Source organism: Dreissena polymorpha, chromosome 7 (assembly GCF_020536995.1).
Source record: "Dreissena polymorpha isolate Duluth1 chromosome 7, UMN_Dpol_1.0, whole genome shotgun sequence".
In the NCBI taxonomy this organism is placed as follows: domain Eukaryota; kingdom Metazoa; phylum Mollusca; class Bivalvia; order Myida; family Dreissenidae; genus Dreissena; species Dreissena polymorpha.
The window spans coordinates 37314195-37320747 of record NC_068361.1 but is presented as its reverse complement, the minus strand read 5'-3'; the positions used below and the strand labels follow the sequence as shown (position 1 = coordinate 37320747).

Here is a 6553-nt window from a genome sequence, read left to right as displayed (position 1 = left end):
TTAGATAAAACAAAATACAATATGTACCTTATTTAGTGCGTATAAGGACGTTCTACTTGTGCATGCAATTATTTGGTAACTTAGAGCACACACTTTTAGCTATTTTAAAACAGATCCGATAGGGATGTGCCAATTTTGTCCACCTATCGGCTAGGATGTACGCCGGCTCGATCACCACTCTCGCCCCCCCCCCCCCCCCCCCCCCTAGCTTTATAGTTCTTTCCAAATACAAACAATAATGTTCTTTTTTCAAAACATTGTATTTCAAAATTGTTATTATAGACATGCACACTATGATAAATAACACAATAATATAATGCATTCGGATATGAAACAACATATGCATCTAAAGTTATATTTTTTATAAAAGTAACTGACGTGCAAAGCATAAACTTAAGTTAAGTTTCACAACCTTTTATGAACATTGAACAGATGAAAGAAACGCATTTAACAATATACATATGCATTGCAGCTCCTTCATATTGTTTTGATTAATACATGTCTTTCATTATAAATATATTTGAATAAACGTTGTGTGTATATAAGATACTCATAATAGTAAAGATCTTACTTTTGTTAATATAAATTAGTTACAAAACAGACAACAGATTCATTGGATAATTCATAACATAACAGACAAAAGAGATGCTTCAGTAAGGGTAAATTGAAATGAAGTAATCACTTTGTAAACTTAAGAGTTTGACATATGGAATCAGATAAACACTTTATAAAAGAAATAACAAGGATAATATAATTCGACTTAATTTTGTTTTGGAAAATTATATAATTTATAAAGAAAACAACACAATTTGTAGTGTACATAGACAAAGCAAGTCTGCCTCGATTGTGACTCTTGATACAAGATGCATAGAGATGCAATAATAAGTGCGTATAATTATATTGTATGAAACAAAAAGTCCTACGTTAAATTTGATCTAAGTAACGGTACAATATAAATAGTATTTCTAAAAACCTGTTACAACAATTCATCAATAATGAAATTTCTATTAAGAGTTTATGAGATAATAGCATTTAACAATTAACATTAACTGTGAACGGATATTCATTTATTTTTGTGAATTGATACTATTTTCAAGTTATCAGTTTCGTACTGTTTGTATTTCTTGATTCGTGTTATGCATGGAGTTCATTAATCCATTTCACACGTGTATAGGTAAAGCTTAGCAAACAAAATAACATTATTTTAAAGTACTTGCTAACTTTGTTGAATATACAAGTAGAAGTATATAAATAAAAAGAAAAGATAAGTCTGGTAGCATTGCAGCAATAATTGCTTGAACTATATGACATGCCCAGAATAAGTGATCGAAATTTGTCTCACTTGTTTGCAAAACGAACATAATGCCTCATCAGTAATTTTCATTTGATTCTAAAGACTTTTTGTTCTACAGTATGTGAATTAATCTGTAATGTAACCTCAGAACCTTGTATGGTAACACAAATGGTGAGAGATACAAAATGCTCGTTTTTTACTTTTGTGTGGAGAAATTTAGTCCATTTTAAATTCCCGCAACGATAGCTTTTCATACGACACACGAACACTTACTTGGTACATGAACATTTGTTAAATATATATTTTTCAGCAAAAACCAAAAGAGGAGAATTTTGTATCTTGTTAAATATATGTTTTTTGACAATCTTAAGTTTGGCTATTCCTATAAGTAACATTGATTGTGTATGTTTTAACTTTATGGTTGCGAAATATTGTAGGAAATAGTAGTTGATTTTCAGTGTTTATGGGCTTTTAAATTACCTTGAGAATACATTAACGTAAACAACAGATATGTTGTTAAGCATAAGTTTGTTTCAGGTCACCAGACATTCTCTATACACATTACCCGAACCTCTTTACTCTTGTTTGTGAAATGAATAGGTTTATACTGTTTAAGATCAGTAATTAATATTGTTTGGTCAAATATAAATAATTTATTGATTTAGTGGCTTATTTAATATAGTGAACATTAAGTTATTGTAGAAGTTAATAAAAGTTTGACTTATTTATAACATGTTATTTGTTTCTTAAAGTTAAATATCGATGATGACAGTTTCTAATAAAAAGAAAAAGATGTATAATAACAAAGATTTGACTGAATCATAATATATTATATTTTCCTTTTACATTGATAACGATAATTGCTAATAAAAATAATGAGATAAGTAATACACTGCTTAACATCAAATTCTGAGAAAAATATTATACTTAAGATGAACCAATGTGTTTCCAAATTGTTCCTCAAACAATTTGCAATATATTTATATTTATCGAAAGCTAAATTATTCCTTTTTTATTTTGTGTCCTCGTTAACATATAAAACTTAATGTTACCCATGCTTGATAATATGACTTTAAATAAGATATTTCTGAAATCTTTGTTTATTGGCCATATTAATAAGAAATGGTTTTCACTGTCTACGACATTAAGATTACAAAATATACATTTTCTGATATCCCGAGCAATATTGCGGTAACGACGTCGTTCTATATCTAATATGCGTTTTGATATGTGAAATTGAGTAAGTGCTATTTTAAATTGTTTCGTTGTAATTATGTTATGATAGTGTTCTTTATTAAACGTGTTCTTGATGCGGAAATATGTATTTAGTCTTGACGAATTATTGATTTCACTGTACCAGTGGGTTTGTAATGATCAAATAAACGTTGTTTAATTAGATTGTAAGTGAATGTCTGTTCAGATTTTTCTGTCAGTGTTTCTTGTTCAATCCAACTGCTCTAGTACTAGATTATTCGATAAGCCCCATTTATTTTGCTGTTTGTTATGGATTGATTTGCGTCATTCAACCGTTATACATACGCTTTTTTATAAGACTATCATTTGTACTTGATATTGGTTTAATCCAGTATTTACATATATGTAATTTTCATAAGACAAATACGGGGTATCGTCCAAATCACCATACAGTGCTGATAAATTGGTTGATTTGTTGACACATACAATTTGTCTTAAAAACTTTGTATAAATAATCTCTAGTTCTTTTCCAGAATCTTGTCCCACAGATTTCAGCAGAATAGTAAAAAACCGGGGTCACTAATTGATCAAAAAGATTAAATTTTTCATTAGTTGGGAAATCATATAGGTTTATAACAGATGAAAGTCGATGACGCGCTCTATTACCGTGTTCTGATATTGATTTTGTTGTTTTATGTCAGTTAATGTTTTTAAATAAAGTAACACCAAAGTATTAGAATGATGTGACGATAATTAGTGTTTCACTATATAGAGTGAAGTTAAAACTTGTTTGCCGGTTATTTTTTTTTTAATGACAACTTTTGTTTTGTTAATATTGATTTTCAATTTATATCTATTACACTAGTTTTCAATGTCATTTTAACATTAGTTGGGCAAATGTGGATGAAGTGGAAAATAGGACTGGATCATCTGCAAAAGACCATCAAAAGAATTTATATCGTTGATCGATATGATGCCTTAAATATTAGCATTTACCCTAACCCTAACCCAAGACCATCAAAAGAATTTTATATCGTTGATCGATATGATGCCTTAAATATTAGCATTTATATTTTCAATAATATCATTAACGAACATCATGATTAGGATGCTTGAGTACGGGTCGCCTTGTTTAATACCATTGTATGAATTGATGTATTCTGATATTTTATTGTATAGTCTAATGGCTGATTTCACTGACGAATACATGGCTTTGAGTGCGGAAACCATTTTAGTGCTTATGTGTGCGGTAATTAATTTTGCAATAGTATTAAACAATTTAAACTGCCATTACATTTAACATAATCAATAAAAATGCAATATTATTTTTTAACAGAGTTTAAGAATTTGTTGATGTTACTGTTCAATATAAAGATACAGTCGACTGTGCTCTTTCCTTTTTGGTAATCAATTTGAAGTGAGATATCATTTTATTTTCATCACAACATATGGTCAGTCTGTTTAAAAGAACTTGAGAATATATCTTTGATAAGATATTATTTAATTGTTATTTCGCGATGTTTGTTTGCATCGCTCGGGTCTCCGCCTATAAAAATTGGTGTGATGTAACCTATTCCCCAGCTCTCAGGATCAATCGTGATACATCGGCTATCTCGGATTCCTCCGTAAGATAGGCCTCGTGGCTAACGGTCGCCATATTGCCTTGTATTACTACTTTACTACCCAAAAGGTTGTCAGTCTATTGTTATGAGGCTGTATACGATGCGCGTTGAACTAGCGCCAAACTTTTTACCGAAACTTTGATATAAATAGCACTATTAACGTTCATTTGTGTTGCATTTTGACCTATTATCCAAGTGATTTAATTTTCCATTATTATTTAATCACCCTATCATCCAATTTTTAAGATGAAATTACGGTGTTTACAAAACCAACCAAACCGAAAGTGAAACTGGATGCATTACGTTTCGCGATGTAAACATTAAATATTTGTTCAGTTTGAGGAAGCAAATCAATAATAGACGTTGGAATATGTATGCAATACAGACTATCATTGCCGATTGTAGTACTGGCTAAAAAAATACCTTTTATGACAGGTCATGTATAGAACGTTAATCAAATAGTGACCATAAATCACTACAAATGTCAAATGTCTGGGTTGTTCATTAATATAATTAATGCACGTTTCTGATCTAATTGCCTGTATCTAGTTGTAATTAACATGATATTGATAAAATTAAAACGTTTTTTCATAAATTAACATGACATGTTTTATTTTTATCATTTAGGGAATATATAATTGTAACATTATCATCATTAAATATTCTGAAAATGATCTCAATTATCATGATTACTTTAAAGTAGAATTTTTAAATTTTACTCATTGTTTTTAATGAATTTGCACATTTGCTTGATTCAAAATAAAATGTTTTAATAAGGGTTTCAGTTGTTAGTTTTAACCCATTTTTAGTTCGATTAAATTTAAAGTACTAACTACGTACATGTATGTGAAATGTTCTTGAGTTCGTTTCCTGGGCCTAGAACCAGTACTTGGGTGTCTCTTGGAGATTTCTTAAGAATGCTCCCACACTGGGGATCAAACCAGTGACCTCCAGATCATTAGGTGGACACCACATCCATTACACATCAGCGACCTTTAATTAGTAAATTACTTTAGTATTGCAGCATAATATAATGTAATGTTGCTACATATTTTTGGAAAATGATTAATGTGCAGTACTAAATAAATCTAAATGCATACAATTTTAATTGTGTATATTGTGTGATTATTAGTTACAAATTCCCTTTTTACAGGTTTACTGGATTATGAAAGACTGATAAACATAAAATTGACAACTCATCTCCCCAACGATACTTTGTGTGGCTCATTCTCGGAACAAACCCATAGTCAGTGAGAAAACTACAGTGTAAAAAGACCACTTGATTGTGACAATTATGGCTGACCAAGCAAATGTTATCATTTAAAATAAAGAAAACTTCCAGTTCAATATACATTTTATACCAATTATGACATTGGCCAACACAGAAAATAATTATAAGGTTGATTTTCTCAAAATTGACTGTTACAATTGGATACTGTTTTAAGCTTCAATCTACTTTGTCTGAAAATAAAAGTCCTAAATGATGTAATAGAAACATACATATTTAATTTTTAGTTTTACAAGGATATATATATATATATATATATACATATATTATAATATCTTTTTATCGATGGTCAATCAATTTAAGTTTAACTAATATATACATACACATTTTATACATGTGTATGCTTTGATTTTTTTTCTATTGAAGCCAAATTTATATCCTTTTAGATAGATAGATAATATCACAGCAGTATTCCTAGTTTGTCTGCAAGTACTGCATAAATCATGGATTATTATTTTACTGAGTCAGCCTTAATCTTTATATTATAATTGTTAAAACAGATTAAGATGTGCATTATACAATTGAGGATGCATCAAGATTAAAAAATGGTACATGTATAAATTAATAAAGAATCAATAACAATCAGAAACTGTGCATTTTTTTCAGTATTGTGTGGAAGGATTTGAAGTAATTATGTGTTTTTGAAAAATGATTTATGTGAATTTGAATAAATATATAAAATTTAGTGATTTTCTCAGACAAAACTGTTAATTACATACTAAAGTATTCAGAATGTATTATTGTAATTTTCATTTGAATTTTTTAGTACAAAAAGCACTTTTCCCTGGCATTTGTAGTTCTAGTAATTGCATATTTTATAATTCTGACAGCATTTATAAACTGTGTTCATGCAAGCATGAAACCGGTTTCATTTTTTGAGTATTTAAACAAGAGGGCCATGATGGCCCTGTATCGCTCCACTGCTGAAAAAAGACTGAAACAAATTTCTCTGCATGTGCAAATACTTAAATATAGGCCCTATTTAAGCACATGTACACTTTTGTGACCTTCTGGGCTGGGTCAAATATAACCCCAGGGGCATAATTTGAGCAAATTTTGTAGAGGACTACTATATCTCACTACATACAAAATGTGGTAGCCCTAGGTCCTAGAGTTAAGGACAAGAATATTTTTAAAGTTTTCACAAAATAAGTA

The 6553-nt window shown here is 29.5% G+C and overlaps 1 long non-coding RNA gene across 1 annotated transcript; it reads left to right on the top strand.

Annotated features, from left to right (window-relative positions):
• The first annotated feature begins 4409 nt into the window (after positions 1-4409).
• On the top strand, positions 4410-5459 carry LOC127838948 (uncharacterized). The gene is made up of 2 exons (XR_008030082.1): positions 4410-4545; positions 5264-5459. It is a non-coding gene; the product is annotated as an uncharacterized LOC127838948 (long non-coding RNA).
• The last annotated feature ends 1094 nt before the right edge of the window (positions 5460-6553 follow it).